The sequence below is a fragment of the Jaculus jaculus genome, chromosome 10 (assembly GCF_020740685.1).
Source record: "Jaculus jaculus isolate mJacJac1 chromosome 10, mJacJac1.mat.Y.cur, whole genome shotgun sequence".
NCBI classification, from domain to species: domain Eukaryota; kingdom Metazoa; phylum Chordata; class Mammalia; order Rodentia; family Dipodidae; genus Jaculus; species Jaculus jaculus.
This window is the reverse complement of record NC_059111.1, coordinates 11,617,501-11,635,820: the sequence shown is the minus strand read 5'-3', so window position 1 is coordinate 11,635,820 and position 18,320 is coordinate 11,617,501. Positions and strand designations below refer to the sequence as shown.

The 18,320-nt window shown below is 44.2% G+C and overlaps 1 protein-coding gene and 1 pseudogene across 2 annotated transcripts in view; both read right to left on the bottom strand.

The window, feature by feature from the left end:
• Znf609 (zinc finger protein 609) overlaps positions 1 to 18,320 on the bottom strand; it is a 147,906-nt gene that overhangs the window by 121,487 nt on the left and 8,099 nt on the right. The gene's annotated exons all lie outside the window — the stretch shown is intronic.
• LOC123464322 lies at positions 14,737 to 14,888 on the bottom strand (annotated as a pseudogene).

The following is an 18,320-nucleotide window of genomic DNA, read 5'->3' as shown; positions in this document are numbered from 1 at the left end:
GTGCTGTCCTCCTCTTTTTATGGTTTTTGGATCAATATTTTTATAGTCTTTGGCCTGAGCAAGTGACAGTTGTGTCTAAGTGTATATAACCTGTAAAACACAGGTCACACATATAAAACATGAATGTCAAGGCTGCCTGGCTAGGTATTCCTCTCCAAAAGCTGCTTGCCAAAGGGGGAAAATGTTACATACTCACTCTAGGAAGATTCACATGGTATAGTGAGAAACAATCATCAAGAGCTAGCTAACTCAAATTTCCACTGACATTAACCAAGTTGCATCATTAGAGAATCCGCCATGTTCTAAGCAAGAGGGTACAAAACTAAAAATAAAGTAGAACTCAGAAATACAAAATGACCCAAATATTCATAAATCAAGTGTTGCACTAAGACAAGGTCATTTCATGGGTGTACTGTATAAGCTGCCTCTCCCCCGCCCCAGATAGGGTCTAACTATGTCACCAAACTAGCCTTGAACTCTTAATGCTTCTCCTGTCTCACTCCTGAGTGCTGGTATTACAGGAATGTGATGCCTTGCCAGCTACAGGACATCTACAGTATTAAGAAAAGTCAAAGAGGGCTGAGGAGATGGCTCAAAGAGTAAAGGTGCTTGCTTGCAAAGCCTGATGGCCTGGGTTCTTTTTTTTTTTTTTTTTTTTGTTTGTTTGTTTTTTGGTTTTGCGAGGTAGGGTTTCACTCTGGCCCAGGCTGACCTGGAATTCACTCTGTAGTCTTGTAGTCTCGGGGTGGCCTCGAACTCACAGCAATCCTCCTACCTCTGCCTCCCGAGTGCTGGGATTAAAGGCATGTACCACCAAGCCCAGCTTGGGTTCAATTCTTAAGTACCCATGTAGAGCCAGATGCACAAAATGACAAATCTATGTGAAGTTCATTTGTAGCACCAAGCGGCCCTGACCCATCCTTACTCTCACTCACTCCGTCTATCTTTCTCTCTCTCTCTGAAATAAATTAATTAATTAAAATATTGAGCTGGGCTGGAGTTGAGCTGAAAACCTCCTCTGTGTATGTAGACCAGCTGACAGAAAGGTGGGAAAAGCTATGGTGCACGCAGCTCTATGGGAGAAACAGAAGTCACCGGTGGAGATAAACAATAGGTGACACTGCAAGCCTTAAGTTGGGCCAGCAAGGCCAAAAGAGCCAAGGGTGCAAAAGTGGCCTATTAGAGAGGAAACCCAACTGCTCTCTAATGGTACTAGAGGCCCGCTCCACAGGAGGGAATAAATGCCTGATAGTGAAAACCTATGAAGGGGGAAGTCCTGAGCCCTTGGAGTGTTAATACCTGCTGGTGTCCGGCTAAATGCATATATTGTGCTCATCACAGTGCCCAGTAAGCACTTCTCTTAATGTTCATAGCCATATATTAATACTACCCTCATTTTTGGTTAGAGACACTTCCCTTTTCAGATGGCAGTGACCTCTGGGATGACTCAGAAGGCACCATAGTGGTGAGAAGTGATAGAGGAGTGCTCAGCACTGAAACATCTCTATCATTCACACCCTACAAGGCTCAGATGACAGCAAAATAAAAGCTAGACCAAGGGCTGGAGAGCTGGCTTAGCGGTTAAGGCACATGCCTGCAAATCCTAAGGAATCAGGTTCGATTCTCCAGGTCCCATGTAAGCCAGATGAAGTCCCTTTGCAGCAGCTAGAGGCCCTGGCGCACCCATTCTCACACACACTCTCTCTCTCATAAATCTTAAAAAAAGAGAGAAACAGACAGAGAGACCGAGAGACCAAGACAGGGAGGAGAGACGATGGAGAGTGGAGTTACAAAGAAAGTGGGGGGAGGGGATTACCATGGTTTATTGTCTATAATTATGGAAGTTGTCAATAAAAAATAAATTAAAAAAATATTTTAAATATATTGAGTTGGAGAGATTGCTCAGCTGCTAAAGGCACTTTGCTTGCAAAGCCTGATGGTCCATGTTTGATTTTCCAGTACCCTCCTAAAGCCAGACACACAAAGTAGGACGTGTCTAGAGTTCACTTACAGGGGCAGCAGGCCCTGGTGTGTCCACAATCCCTCCCTCCCTCCCTCCCTGTCTCTCTCTCTGCCTCTGTCTGTCTGTCTCTCTCTCTATCTCTATCTCAAATTAATTATTTATTTAAGAAGAAAAAAATTATTTAATCTGACAAATTAAGATTGTAGGTTTTACTGATAACTATTTGGTGCTGTGGAGGGAAACGGTAATCTTTCCTTCTAAACTCAGTGATCTGGGTTTTCCTTTTAAACTAAAGGTGCTGGGCTGAGGACTTAGCTCAGTTGGTACAGTTCTTACCTAGCATGCACAAGGCCCTGGGTTCTACGCTAGCACCAAATAAAACCAAGTGTGATGGTGGAAACCTACAATCCTGTATAGCTGCAGAGATTCCCCAGTACCCATACCCACGTAAGCCAGATGATGGTGCACGCTTCCAGAGTTCATTTGTAATGGCTAGAGGCCCTGACATGCCCATTCTCTCTCAAAAATAAATAAATAAATTCTAGTACTGGGGAGGTAGAGTCAGGAAGATAAGAAGTTGAAGGTCATCCTCAGCTATAAGGTGAGTTCAAGACTAGCATGGGCTACATGATAACCTGATTCAAAACAAACAAAAAAAGAACAAACTTGAGTGTGGTGGTGCATGTCTTTAATCCCAGCACTTGGGAGGCAGCGATAGGTTCCAGGCCAGCCTGAGACTATACAGTGAATTCCAGGGCAGCTTGGACTAATGCGAGACCCTACCTCGAAAAACCAAAATAATAATAAAATAACAAACTACCTTTAGGTCTCTGGTTCATGAACCCTTCAACTGTGACTGACAAGGTTCTATCCTACTGGCACAGCTCTCGCAGGCCCCTGGGATGGAGCTTTAGATGTGGTGGCAGAAGGCCTGCCTGGCATGACCAAGGCCTTACCCCACCCAGCACCAAAAACAACACCTCTTACGCCACCAGCACAGGCTCAAGGCTTCAACGTCTGCAGTATCTCTCTGGCCGACTCTTCCAACCTGCTGAATTGTTGACTCCACTTCAAATCTAAACTGTGTGAAGTTCAGCAGGGTTTATGGCCCAGGAACTGAGGGTTATCAGAGGATACAACAGAGCTGCTGAGAAGGGTACCACGTGGTATGGACTTCCCTGAAGTCCAGCTGCTGCCCTGAAATCACTTCATTTGAGCCTCAGGTGAGAAGACGACAGGTAAAGCAGCCCCTGTGGCTCTGAGCTCACCTAGCTGGAAAAGCAAGGTGTGGTCGTTTGAAGAGAATAGAGGGCCCCTAACACATTCAGTTCTTTATTGTTTGTAGTTTGCATCTGTAGCCACCTGGCTGGAGGCCGTGTCACTGGGTGGATCTTAAGGTGTGGTGGTGGGTTTCAGATTTCAATCTAAAGATATGTAAAGTGTGCCTAGCTGGACTTCCTGAAGTGTGCTGTGGCTTTTTGGTTTTTGGCTTGTGCTTCTCTTTCTCTCTGCTTGGGCCTGTAAAGACAGGCCAGCTTCTACTGCCATTATGGAACATCCCCTGGAGCTGTAAGCTTCGATAAATATCCCTTCCTCCATATCTGTGTCTGGTCTGAAAGTTCATCTCAGTGGACCTGAAGCTGTCTGCTGCACAAGGCATCTCCCTCTTCACTTGCCGCACTTCACACTTTCTGGGAATCACTAATCAACTGAATTTCTACCCAAGGCTCTGGGAGGAACAATCGACTTCCCTTTGAGCCTCTTCCTTAATTTATTGCCTTAATTACTATAACAATGGAACTGTGTCATCTCAAGTACAAGTACCATTGCTCTTGGCCTATATCACCAGTGGAGATTAGATAAAGAACAGACGGTGCCAATCGAAAAGACAGATCCAATTCAACAGGGCTCATCTGACCAGATGTCACACAAGGACAGAAGAGCAAAACTGTAGTAACCCTTTTATGCCGCAGCTCATGAATAGTTTTATGGTCCTCACAGGCGGCTATTCTCAGACAAAGATTATGAGGCCTATTTCATTTCACATAAGCAACTGACATTTCCACCAAGACAAAGCTATTCACCAAGGCTCAGGCTGAAATTCTGGGTTGTTTGTCAATACTGTCTGTGCCAGCAGACATATCCCATAATAGGATGAGCAGCGCACTAAATCTGTAAATAATTCAGCCCAACCCTATAGCAATTCACTTTGGGTTTTTTTTTTTGGGGGGGGGTTGTTGAGGGAGGGTTTCACTCTAGTCCAGACTAACAATTCACTTTGTGAAACTGGTCCTCACAGAAAGCCTTTACACCAAGACCTGTGTGTAACTAGGCCAAGTAATGGAAAGCAAAGATTATCTAAAGTAAACAGTTAATAAGGCTACACACAGCCCTTTGTAATTTCATTCTTTTCACCAAAGGTAAACTTTTTGTTGAGCATGGTGGAGAGAGAAGCTTGCACATGCTAGGAAAAGGGCAAATGCTACCGCTACCACTGAGCAACATCTTCAACCCTCTTTTTTTCTTTTTCATTCTGAGACAGGGTCTCACAAAGTTGCTCAGGCTGGCCTTGAACTTACTCTGTCGTCTAGGATGGCTTTGAATTTTTGACCCTCCTGCCCTAGTCCCTAGAGTAACTGGGACTATAGGCCTTGCACCACTGGGCCCAGATTTCCCACAGGTAAATTTTCTGTGCCAAGCGTGTTGTAAAATTTTTAAAAAGAAGCCAGGTGTGGTGGCGCACACCTTTAATCCCAGCACTTGGGAGGCAGAGGTAGGAGGATCACTGTGAGTTCAAGGACACCCTGAGACTACATAGTGAACTCCAGGTCAACCTGGGCTAAAGTGAGACCCTAAAAAAAAAAAAAATTTTTTTTTTTAGAGAGTCAATACTGGAGGTAGCTAAGAATCAAGGGATCTAAGAAATTAGCCCTGCTTATAGAGCTGTTTAGTCAAACATTAACTTTAAAAAAATATGTTGTACTTAGTTATTTGAGAGAGATAGAGACAGGCAGAGAAATGGGTGCACCAGGGCCTCTAACCACAACAAACACCATCAGACACATGAGCCACCTTGTGCATCTGGCTTTACATGGGTATTGGAAAGCGGAACCTGGGTCCTTTGGCTTTGTAGGTAAGCGCCTTCACCACAAAACCATCTCTCCAGCACAAGCATAAACTTTTTTGTATCTCAAATCTTCTTATCTCTCAAACATGATCAGGCCCGGTTTGGTGGTGTACATCTTTAATCCGAGCATAGGAGAGGCCAACGTAGGAGGACTGCTGTGAGTTCAAGGCCAGCCTGAGACTACATAGTGAATTCCAGGTCAGCCTAGGCTAAAGTGAGACCCTACCTCAAAAATAATAATTAAAAAAAATACAACATGATCAAATTCATACAGAAGTTGGACAAAAAGGTAAAAGCCAGAGCTTTTGAAGAATGCAAGGAAGGGCTGGAGAGATGGCTTAGCAGTTAAGTGCTTGCCTATGAAGCCTAAGGACCCCGTTCGAGGCTCAATTCCCCAGGACCCACATTAGCCAGATGCACAAGGGGACGCACGCGTCTGGAGTTCGTTTGCAGAGGCTGGAAGCCCTGGTGCGCCCATTCTCTCTCTCTCTCTGCCTCTTTCTCTATGTGTCACTCTCAAATAAATAAAAAATAAACAGAATTTGTTTTTTTAAATGCAAGGAAGTACATTCATATTTTATATTCTAGACCTTGTTGTCTTTCTCAAATCTCTTAAACAAGTACCATCTACACTAATGGACTTGCTGGAAGAAAATGGTACGATCTGCAAACACGTCCCCTAAGAAGTGTGGGGTCAAGCTCCTGCTACATACACTGGGAGACTCTGTCAAGGGAAACCACAGAGGCGGGTGCGGTGGCTCACCTTTCTAATCCCAGTACCCGGGAGGCTGTGGTGGAAGGGCTGCTGCAAGCTCAAACTGAGTACAAATCAAGACCGTGTCACAGAAAGACCAGACAGCAACAAAATAAACCATGGCCAAATTTAACTGCTCTCCAGCTGTCCAGCCTTTTCTAATGGCCACCCTTTATCCCATGCCACCACCACCTTTCTGCATCAGTTTTCATCCTGGAGTCAGTCCTTCACCTGCCTTTCCTCCCTTCCCCAATGCATGAGTATGTGATTAACAGTTGGTTATTTTTTATTTTTTTTTTAATTTTTATTTATTTATTTATTTATTTGAGAGCGACAGACACAGAGAGAAAGACAGATAGAGGGAGAGAGAGAGAATGGGCATGCCAGGGCTTCCAGCCTCTGCAAACGAACTCCAGACGCGTGTGCCCCCTTGTGCATCTGGCTAACGTGGGACCTGGGGAACCGAGCCTTGAACCGGGGTCCTTAGGCTTTACAGGCAAGCGCTTAACTGCTAAGCCATCTCTCCAGCCCTATTTTTTAATTTATTTATTTATTTGCAAGCACAGAAAGAGAGTAGCAAGACAGAAAGAATGGGAACACTAGGGCCTCCAGCCACAGCAAACGAACTCGATTCATGCACCACTTTGCGCATCTGGCTTTCTGTGGGGACTAGGGAACTGAACCCGGGTCATCAGACTTGACAGGCAAGTGCCTTAGCCACTAATCCATCTCTCCAGCCCAGCATTTGTTTTTGTCACTAGACTACAAACACCTAGAACTGAGGGTTTGCAGCTTTTCTGACCACTGATGAACGGGTCTCATTTGCCTATGTAAGTTCTTTGGTCAATGAAGTTATGCTAGTTTCATCAAGGAGCAAATTTAGACAACAGCCAGCTAGGATTTCTCCTCTCTATTGTTACTTCAACTTAGTTTGACGCTACTTATAAACAAGATTCTATTGCCAGTTGGTCTTCAAATCTGCTAATCTACAGTTTTGGGGGGTGTAATCTTAGCAATTGGGAGGCAGTGACAGTAGGAATACAAGTTAAAGGCTACCTTGGGTTACCGAGTGAGTGAGACCCTGTCTAAAACAATGAAACAAAAGCTGGGCATGGTAGTGCATGCCTTTAATTCCAGCACTCCAAAGGCAGAAGGAGGAGGATCACTATGAGTTTGAGAGCAGCCTGGGACTAGAGTGTATTCCAGGTGAGCTTGGACAACAGCAATATTTTACCTCAAACACACACACACACACAATAATAATAAATAAAGGGCTGGAGAGATGGCTTGGTGGTTAAGCTCTTGCCTGTGAAGCCTAAGGGACCCCGGTTCAAGGCTTGACTCCCCAGGACTAACATTAGCCAGATGCTCAAGGGGGCACACGCGTCTAGAGTTCATTTGCAATGGCTGGAGGCCCTGGCGTGCCCATTCTCTCTATTTTTGCCTCTTTCTCTCTGTCTGTTGCTCTCAAATAAATAACAACAAAAAAATATTTTTAATTTAAAAAATAAATAAGTCGGGCTGGAGAGATGGCTTAGCGGTTAAGCGCTCGCCTATGAAGCCTATGGACTCCGGTTCGAGGCTCGGTTCCAGGTCCCACGTTAGCCAGATGCACAAGGGGGCGCATGCGTCTGGAGTTCGTTTGCAGAGGCTGGAAGCCCTGGCGCGCCCATTCTCTCTCCCTCTATCTGTCTTTCTCTCTGTGTCTGTTGCTCTCAAATAAATAAATTTAAAAAATGAACAAAAAAAATTAAAAATAAAATAAATAAGTCTTTTTAGAGTTTTCTGGTTTTAGAATTAAAATCCAGGCTTCATCTCATTTATTTATTTATTTATTTGCAAGCAGAGAATGGATGTGTCAGGGCCTCTAGTCCCTACAAAAGAACTCCAGATACATGTGTCACTATATGCATCTGGTTTTATGTGGGTACTTGGGAACTGCACTGGGGTTGTTACGTTTTGCAAACAAGTGCCGCACCCAGAAGTATAAATTCTCTAAGGCTTTCAACTTTGAATGATCCTTTCATCACCATAACTAAGGTGGTCTTAATTCCCTAGTTGCTTTTTCTTCCTTCCTTCCTTCCTTCCTTTCTTTCTTCTCTCTCTGTTACTTTTGGTCTTGCTTTTGGAGAAAAGATTTTGGCTATGTATCCTAGGTTGGCCTTGAACTCATTATATAGCCTCAAACTTGCAGCAGTTCTCCTGCCTCAACCTCCCTAGTGCTAGGATTACATGCCCCCATGCCCAGTGGCTTTTATCTTTTAGGAGATATGAATAAGCACAGTAAGTAATTATGTAGTAGTAAAAGAGTGATAAATGATGCAGGCAAATGGAACAGAATGAGAGAGTTTGGGATTGCAGACATGTGCCTTTCCATTTTAACTGTTCTTTTTTTGTTTTTGTTCTTTTTTTATTTTATTTTCTGTTTATTTTTATTTATTTATTTGAGAGCGACTGACAGACAAAAAGGAAGATATAGAGAGGGAATGGGCACACCAGGCCTTCCAGCTGCTGCAAACAAAACTCCAGATGCGTGCGCCCTGTTGTGCATCTGGCTAACGTGGGTCTTGGAGAATCGAGCCTCGAACCAGGGTCCTTAGGCTTCACGGGCAAGCACTTAACCGCTAAGCCATCTCTCCAGCCCTGTTCTTTGGTTTTGAGGTAGGGTCTCACTCTAGCTCAGGCTGACCTGGAATTCACGCTGTAGTTTCAGGGTGGCCTTGAACTCTTCAAGGCCAGCACTTGGATTAAAAGTGTGCACCATCACGCCCGCTTGGCCTGTTGTTCTTTGTGTTTGTCAAGCCAGGATCTCACTATGTAACCCAGGCTGGCTCCAACTGGAAATCCTCTTGCCTTAATCTACTGGGCACTGGAATTACAAGCATGAACTACTACCACACCCAGCTAACAATGCTTAAAGATCAAAAACAAACACTTTAGCATTAATTGTGCACACAGATTATCAAATCCATCCTTTTTCTTCCACCCAAATTCTAGGTTGCATCCAGTCCTTTTTTTCTTCTTTGGCTCTAACTGAAACTGTAACTTTAAAAAGATGCCTTTCTCCTCTCCCAGCTCTTCTCACACCCGGCTTGATTGTGTAATTTTAAGCATTGCATTTATTTAAAAAAAAAAGAGAGAGAGAGAGAGAGAGAGAGAGAGAGAGAGTTGCAGGCTGGGCATGGTGGCACACACCTTTAATCCCAGCACTCAGGTGGCAGAAGCAGGAGGATCACCGTGAGTTCAAGGCCACCCTGAGACTCCATAGTGAATTCCAGGTCAGCCTTGGCTAGAGTGAGACCCTACCTCGAAAAACCAAAAAAAAAAAAAAAGACACAATCAGGTATAACATACAGATTTGTTATTGGAAGCAAATTTCATATCACCATTATGTCACTTAACCAAAAGGTCCTGTTAAAACTGATTTCCTTCAGTAGGAGAAAGCATACTACCAGCACTGCCCAATTTATCAGATAAGGTTATGGATTTCATCTGAAATCCAAGGATTTGGATTTTGTCAGGGCGAGAAAGACATACTAATACAAACCTCAGAAATATTACTTCAGAGAAAACAATAAGCCATTCTGTGTTAAAGGTCTTTTACTAATAAAAGCAATACAACTTGGGTCAGTCAAGCTGACATTCTTTCAACTGCCAAAGGAAAAAGAAACACTCACTTGCTGTGCTTAAAGTTCACAGCAGCAAGATACTATTGTAGCGCTCAAGCGCAGAGGGAAGTGTACAGAGTCAAGTGTCATGTACAGCAAATCCCCCAGACTGAGATAAAGAAATATCTGGCCAAACGCCCACTCAACAACTCAACACCAAAATACACAAGTTTCCTAAAGCAACAGATTTTTCTCAGCATGGCTCTGAGTTGATTAAGAATTTTTAGGACTTTTAGTTTTGTGGTGGACTGCTTGTCTAGCATGCATAAGACCCTATGATTTTTGGTTGTTGTTGTTTTGTTTTTTAGTCTCTTATTTATTTATTTGCACACAGAGAGAAAGAGAATAGGCATGCGAGGGCCTCCAGCTGCTACAAATGAGCTGCCCAGCACTTGGGAAGCAGAAGTAGAAGGATCACTGTGAGTTCAGGATCAGCCTGGGACTACAAAGTGAGTTCCAGGTCAGCCAGGGATATAGTAAGACCCTACCTCAAAAAAAAAAAAAAAAGAAAGAAAGAAAGTTGCAGCTGGGCACGGTGGCACGCCTTTAATTCCAGCATTTGGGAGGCAGATATAGGAGGATCGCCTTGAGTTCAAGGCCACCCTGAGACTACAGAGTGAATTCCACCTCACAAAACCCGAAAAATAGTTGCCTAAACAACAACCTAGCCTAAGGCACTTCTGCTTTCTACCAGTTTCCTGTATAGGAAGAAGGGAAGATGAGAAGACAGGGAAAATAATGAAGTATAATGGTTAGAAAACAGCCAAGCATGGTGGTCAATGGCTCTAATCGCTGCACTTGAGAGGCAGCCAGGGATATAGTGAGATCCTACCTCAAAAAAAAAAAAATAATAAAAGTAAAAATAAAAAAATAATGGCACATCTTCAGGCCATCTTCATCATCAGGTGGCTGTACTAGGAACTAGCTGGGAGGACAGAGCCTAGAAGTCAAGAGGACGTCAACGTACCACACACCTGAACACTCACTTTTAAACTAGGGGCACAGTGGATCCCAGACTCTGGGTTTTGTTTCTTTAGGATTTTGTTCTTATTTTTGTTTTTGTTTTTGCTTTTGTGAGGTAAGGTCTCACTCTAGCTCAGGCTGACCTGGAATTCACTCTAGTCTCAGATTGGCCTCAAACTCAGAGATCCCCCTACCTCTGCCTCCCAAGTACTAGGATTAAAGGCATGCGCCACCACACCTGGCTTGTTTAGGATTTTTAAATTTTGTTTTGTTCTTAGACAGACCTTGTGTAAACACTGACCAACTTGGGCTAGCCTAGAACTGATCATGTGGATCAGGTTGATCTTGAGCTCCTGATTTTCTGCTTCTGCGTGGAAGTGCTGAGATTACAAGTGTAGGCCACCATACCCACCCATATGCATGATCTTTGAAATATTCATGATCATTTATTTATATGACAGAGAGAAAGAGGCAGAGGGAGAGACACAGACAGAGGGAATGGACGTGCCAGGGCCTCCAGCCACTTCCAAGTGAGCTCCAGACTCCTGTGCCATGTGCATCTGGCATATGTAGATCTGGGGAATCATACCTGGATCCTTTGGCTTTGCAGACAAGTGCTTTAACCACAAAGCCATCCCTCCAGCCCACAAATTCTTTTAAAGATTCAAGAGCTACTCCAAAATTGCTGAACCCACACTAGAAAAAAGGTCATATTTTGGCCTTTTTCCTTTGACAAAGGAGAAAATTCAGAGGCCTAACTCACCGATTGCAGCAGGGACTCCAAGCCCAGGCAGAGTAGGGTAAATCCCATTGCTCAGGGAACAGGCTATAAGGTTTTCAGTTCGACCCTTACTGTCTTCCAGACATGACTGACTGCAATTTTCACTGTGATTAACTTCCAGGAATGCTAGCCAGAGATGCAGCCAGCAGAGTCAGCTGGACTCTGGAACAATCTCAGACGCTGCTCTTCCCCTCTGCTGGGCAGAAAGAGAGCTTCTGACCTTCTCAGCACACCAGCGCCAACAACCCATCTTCCTTAACGCTGCGACCCTTCCACCTCACCCACCAACCCGCCTCTACATTTCCAAACTCCTACATCATTTATCGCCCTCGTAACGCTACAACGATGACTTAGTGTGCTTTCCCTAGCTCCTTCTAAAAGACAGAATCTACTGGGCATGGTGGCACGAGTCTGTAATCCAGGAACTAACAAGGCTGAAGCAGGAGGCCAGCTCAAGCTAGTTAATGAGTCCAAGGTCAGTCTGAACTACTTAGCAAAACCCTTATACTCAAAAACAACCAAATCTGCCAGGATAGAGTATTTTTTATTTTTTTCTATTTATTCACTGGAAGACTGTAAGCAGCTAGAACAAAGTCTTGCAAATAGTAGGTACCCAATAAATATTTATGGAATGAAAGATGCAAATAGGAAAAAGATCAACAGCACCCAGCAGGTCCAATAATGCTTCTATTTCTCTCACTGAAACAGAGTGCTGTGACTGACTGACCGGCCCTGCCTCCACTTGCCTTACACCACTCCCAAGCTCCTCCTCCGCACGATGCACAGAGCGAAGCTGCACTACCAGCAGTAGAGCTAACAAAGCCTGTTCTGGAACCTGAAGCATTTCTAGAACCCTTCACCGTCAGGTTCCCAGTTTATGCTATTTGGGATGAAATGTATTGAATGGAAGTTACTTTAGCATAAGAGAGCCTAAAAAGGTATCTTTTGTCAAAAATCAAATTCTAATTCAATTCAGCATTAATGAAGTATAAGGTTATATTCAAAGCATTGGGCTCGGAGCCATGGGAGACAAAAGAGGACACACAGGACTTAGCTTAGAATGGCAGACGAAGAAATAGACTCACAAATAATTATCAATTAAGACAACATGTGATAGTGTTACAACAGAGATACAAGCCAAAAAACCCCTCAAAAGATACAGAGGAACACGAAGTCAATTCTGACTACAGACGAGTAAGCAGAGAGGCTGTAGAAAGGAGATAAAGTGCTCTGATAGTGTGAAGGAAAGGCTGGATTTGAGAGCTGAATGTTTAGAAGCAAAGGGCATTCCAACAGAAAAAAATAAAATAAAGACTGAAATGTGTAAGATAAATTAGAGGAATAGCTTTATGTAAAAAGATGGACAGACTGAAAAATATATGAAATAAGGTTAAGGATTGATCAAGACATACTGGACCTTAAATGCTAGTCTTTATGTAGGCAACAGGGGCCATTAATGGCTTTTATTTTAACAAAAAAAAAAAAAAACACAACAAGTTCTTTTAGCCAGGTATGGCGACATACACCTTTAATCACAGCATTCAGGAGGCAGCAGTAGGTAGACTGCTTTGAGTTCAAGGCCACCCTGAGACTAATTCCAGGTCAGCCTGGGCTAGAGAGTGAGACACTACCATGAAAAGTTCTTTTAATTTCAGTCTATGCTAGAGCTGGTAAAGACACTTAGCAATCAGAGGCCCTTGCTTGCATTCTGTTGGTACAGATTCAGTTCCCCAGCAATCACATAGCGGTGCTCATGGCTAGAAGTGATTGCAATGATGAGAAACCTGGTCTCTCAACAAGTGCTGGGACTAAACTGGGCGCAGTGGCTCACGCCTTTAATCCCAGCACTGGGAGGCTGAAGGAGGATAAGAGTTCAAGGCCACCCTGAGACTACATAATGATTCCAGGTCAGCCTGGACTAGAGTGAGACCCTACCTCGAAAAACCAAAAATAAACTGCTGGGATTAAAGGTTTGCATCACTAATCTGGGCTAGAACCAAGTTTTATTTAAGAACCTTTCAATTCAAAATTATACATACATTAGTTGACTGTCATCTCCACTAGTCTATAAAATCGATATAAACCATGTCTGGCCTGGCACATGAATTACTCAATAAGTATTAGCTAAATAAATAAAAATATAGTCAGGCATGGTGGCAAGAATGAAAAAAAAAAGCCAGGCGTGGTGGCGCACACCTTTAATCCCAGCACTTGGGAAGCAGAGGTAGGAGGATCGCCGTGAGTTCAAGGCCACCCTGAGACTCCATAGTGAATTCCAGGTCAGCCTGGGCTAGAGTGAAACCTTACCTCGAAAAAAAAAAAAAGAGGGCTGGAGAGATGGCTTAGCGGTTAAGTGCTTGCCTGTGAAGCCTAAGGACCCCGGTTCGAGGCTCGGTTCCCCAGGTCCCACGTTAGCCAGATGCACAAGGGGGCGCACACATCTGGAGTTCGTTTGCAGAGGCTGGAAGCCCTGGCGCGCCCATTCTCTCTCTCTCCCTCTATATGTCTTTCTCTCTGTGCCTGTCGCTCTCAAATAAATAAATAAAAAATTAAAAAAAAAAAAAAATATATATATATATATATGGCAGCAGAGGCCGGGCATGGCAGTGCACGCCTTTAATCCCAGCTCTTGGGAGGCTGAGGTAGGAGATCACCATGAATGAGTTCGAGGACAGCCTGAGACTGCAGAGTGAATTCCAGGTCAGCCTGGAATTCACATGTATACATACCAGCAGCATGGAGTACGGAACACAGAAGGAGCATTACCATGAGGCTCTTGAATATATAGAGAAGATAAAAACCTGAACTAGAAATGTTCAGATGAAAAACTGAGGCAAATGGAAAAAAAAAAAAAAACTAATTTAATGAATGATTTAAATGAAGTGGTGATGAAGAAAAAAAGAATTAGACACGAGTTTAAATGTTTGAGTTATAGCAATTGGAAGCTTAGACAATGCAAATTTCACAAATTATGGACTAGAAAAAATACTCCCCTTGCAGCTTTCTATGCCCCATTAACTTCACTATTCCATTTCTTTTCTTATACTTTTGTTTTTAGGAATTTGCTCTAGAAACATCAGTTCTAAAACAAAGTAAACACCTGGGTCTCATACCAAACTTCAGGATCAGTAACTGAAGTTTACAGAGTTTATCTTGAAGAGCCACTTCGGTTCATCCCAATCAGATTCAAAGTGCCCTGCCAAGAAGTACTGCCAGGAATGGTGCTGGCAAGACAGCAAACACACAAGCTCTATTCGGAACAGGACGGCACAAACCCTCCTGTCTTCCTCTGCAAACACTGAAGAAATCACAGGAACCAGCGTGCAATATCCCGATTCCATGCTGTGTTCCCATTCCAAAGGTTGAACGTAGAGAGAAACTGGTCTGACCACTTACTAATCCAATCCCCCTGCTCCACATGGCAGTTCTGTTCTTGTTTAAACCTATCCACAAAAAAACTACTTTTATCTCTTTGTATCTGTGGAGTGAACACAGTCACAGTCCCCCACCACCACAGTCAAGTTTCCAGCATTTGAGGAAATTACAGGGGTTAGCATATCCAGAGTGCAATGTACAAGTATCATCCTGAGAAAACCACCTTTGTAGTCTTATCTCCTCTGCCAGGTAAGTATTACTTATATTTCTGATATCAGCTTTTGGGCTTGGGAAATGTCTCTGTGGGTAAAGCAATTGTGTAAGCATGAGAACCTGAGCATGATCGCTGGCACCCACGTAACAGTTGGGCATGGTGATGTGGGCCTGGAATCCCAGTGCTGGGGAGGAAGAGATGGAGACTCCCTGGGGCTTGCTGGCTATCTAGACTAGTACATGCCTGAGTTTCAGGTTCGCTGAGAAACCGTATCACAAAATAAAAATAACATAACATCATCATCATTACGTGGAAAGCAATCGGGAACACACCTGAGGTCAGCCTGTAGCCGCCACTGCCACCACACACACATGCGTGTGCGTGCAAACTAAAAAAAAAATTCTAGGCTGGGTAGCACACACCTTTAATCCCAGCATTTGGGAGGCAGAGGTAGGAGGACAGCCTTGGGTTCAAGGCCAGCCTGAGGCTACATAGTAAATTCCAGGTCAGCCTGGGCTAGAGTGAGACCCTACCTCAAAAAAACAAACAAAAAAGAATCTGGGAGCTGGAGAGATGGCTTAGTGGTTAAGGCATTTGCCTGCAAAGCCAAAGGACCCAAATAAACCAGATACACAAGGGACACATGCATCTGGCAGTGGCTACAGGCCTTGGTGTGCCCATTCTCTCTCTGTCTTCTCTCTATCTGTCTTACTCTCTGCTTGAAAATAAATAAATAATTTAAATTTTAAAAATCCAGGTGTGGTGGTGGTGCATGCCTTTAATCTCAGCCCTCATGAGACAAAGGTAGGAGGATTGTCATGAGTTTGAGGCCACCCACAGACCACATACTGAATCCCAGGTCAGCCTGGGTTAGAGTGAGGCCCTATCTTGAAAAACCAAAAATAAATAAATATTGAGTGTAGTAGCTCACACCTATAATCTTAGGACTCAGGAGGTTGAGGTAGGAGGGTTACCCATGAGTTTGAGGCCAGCCTTGTCCATAGAGTGAGTTTCAGGGTCATCCTGGACTAGAATTAAATCCTGCCTCAAAAAGAAAAAAAAAAAAGTGAAGTAGGGCTGGAGAGATGGCTTAGAGGCTAAGGTGCTTGCCTGTGAAGCCTAAGGACCCAGGTTCAACTCCCCAGAACCCATATAAGCCAGATGCTCATTGTGGCACATGTCAGGAGTTTGTTTGCAGTGGCAGAAAGCCCTAGCACACCCATTCTCTCTCTTCCTCCCTCCTTTCCCCTCTCTCTCATAAGTAAATAAAAATACTTTTTAAAAAGTTTTTAATACTTTCATTTATTTCTTTGCAAGCAGAGAGAGACAGATTAGGTATGCAGGACCTCTAGCAGTTGAAAACAAACTCCAGATACATGCACCACTTTGTGCACCTAGGTTTACGTGGGTCCTGGGGAACTGGACCTGGGTTGTTAGGCTTTGCAAGCAACCACCTTAACTGCTGCACCATCTCTCCAACCACTAAGATATTTTTATCACAGCATTAAAAAAGCTATTCCCATCTATCACTTTGGTCCTGCTCATCCAATCACCATTTCCATGTAACTACAAATTCTACAGCTAAATGGAACCTTAGAGATCTTAAGTCCAACATGCTCATTATACAGATAAGGAAAGTGAACACATTCATTTCAGAAGGTCATAAAGCCAGTTAGAGGCACAGCACTGATCAGAACCTACTGCTGTGACTCCCAATCCTTTTTATATACTTTGTAAAGTTATACTAGCCAAGAAAATGATAGTATGCATAAATATCCTTTTTGTTTTGTTTCGTGAGACAGGGTCTCATGAGGCCCAGGAGGGCTCAATATATAGTTGAGGATAACCTTAATCTACTTGATTTCAGATGCACCCCACCACTCTTGGTTTTATGTGGTGCTGAGGATCACACTCAGGGCTTCAAGAATGCTAGGCAAGGACAGGAGGGATGCCTGCAAAGCCAAAGGACCCAAGTTTGATTCCCCGGGACCCACGTTAGCCAGATGCACAAGGGGGCGCACGTGTCTGGAGTTCGCTTGCAGTGGCTGGAGGCGCTGGCATGCCCATTCTCTCTCTGTCAAATAAATAAATTTAATATTTTTTTTAAAATGAATGCTAGGCAAGCACTTTACCACCTGGGCTACCTCCCAGCCTTACAAAAAATACCATAACCGTATCTAAGTTATACACAAACATGTCCTGGGCTGCCGGTAGTTCAGCCCTGTGGAGCAGCTTGCTTGCACAGCACTTGACTAGCATGCACAACGTCCTGGGTTGGATTCCCCAGCACTGCCAAGCACCAAACAAAAACTTATCCCAAGGGCTGGAGAGATGGCTTAGTGGTTAAAGTCACATGCTTAAAAAGCCTGACGGCCTGAGTTCCCTTCCCCGTCCCCACAAAAGTCAGCTGGGAAGTAGCACACGCATGGGGGTCACACTCACCCCACTTTCCTCCTCCCTCTCTGTCTGCCTCTTTACCTCTGCCTTTCTCCCTCTCTCTGAAGCAAATATATTTTTAAAAATTCTTCCCTATAAGGAGAACAAAGACAGGCGGGTGTCATGGTGCATGCCTGTTATCTAAGCACCTGGGAGAACTACAGTGAATTCAGGGTACCGGAGCTACAGTGTCAACAGCCCCTGTCTGATGAAGACAAAGTGTCACCGCAGGAAGCACCTCCAAGGCCTTCAGAAAGAAGCAAAACCTATTCACGCAGAACAAAAGTGAAAGAGTACAAACTGAACAGTGGGCGCAGGGCCCTTGGGAGGTGGGGGTAGGAGGATCTCCGTGAGTTCGAGGCCACCCTGAGACTACATAGTGAACTCCAGGTCAGCCGAGGCCAGAATGACACCCTACTTCGAAAAACCAAAAAAAAGGGAGGGGGCTGGAATGGTGGCTTAGAGGTTAGGGTGTTTGCCTGCAAAGCTAAAGGACCCAGGCTCAGTTCTCCAGGACCCATATTAGCTAGATTCACAAGGGAGAGCACACGTCTGGACTTTGATGGCAGTGCCTGGAGGCTCTGGCGTGCCCATTCTCTCCCTCCCTCTTTCTCAGTCAAATAAAGAAATAAATTTAAAAAAAAAAAAAAAAAAGGTACAGCCGGGCGTGGTGGTGCACGCCTTTAATCCCAGGACTTGGAGGCAGAGGCAGGAGGATTGCCATGTGCTCGAGGCCACCCTGAGACGACATAGTGAATTTCAGGTCAGCCTGGGCTACAGTGAGACCCTACCTTGAAAAAAAAAAAAAAGGTACAACCTGGCCTATTTTTTAAAATTTATTTGTCAAGGTAGGGTCTCTCTAGCCCAGGCTAACCTGGAATTCACTAGATAGTCTCAAGCTAACCTCAAATTCACAGTGATCCTCCTACCGCTGCCTCCCGAGAGCTAGGGTTAAAGGTGGGCACCACCATGCCTCACCAAACTGGCCCATTTTCCTGAGGTACTTTGTTAGTTACTATAAGCCAGAATGTGTATTCTG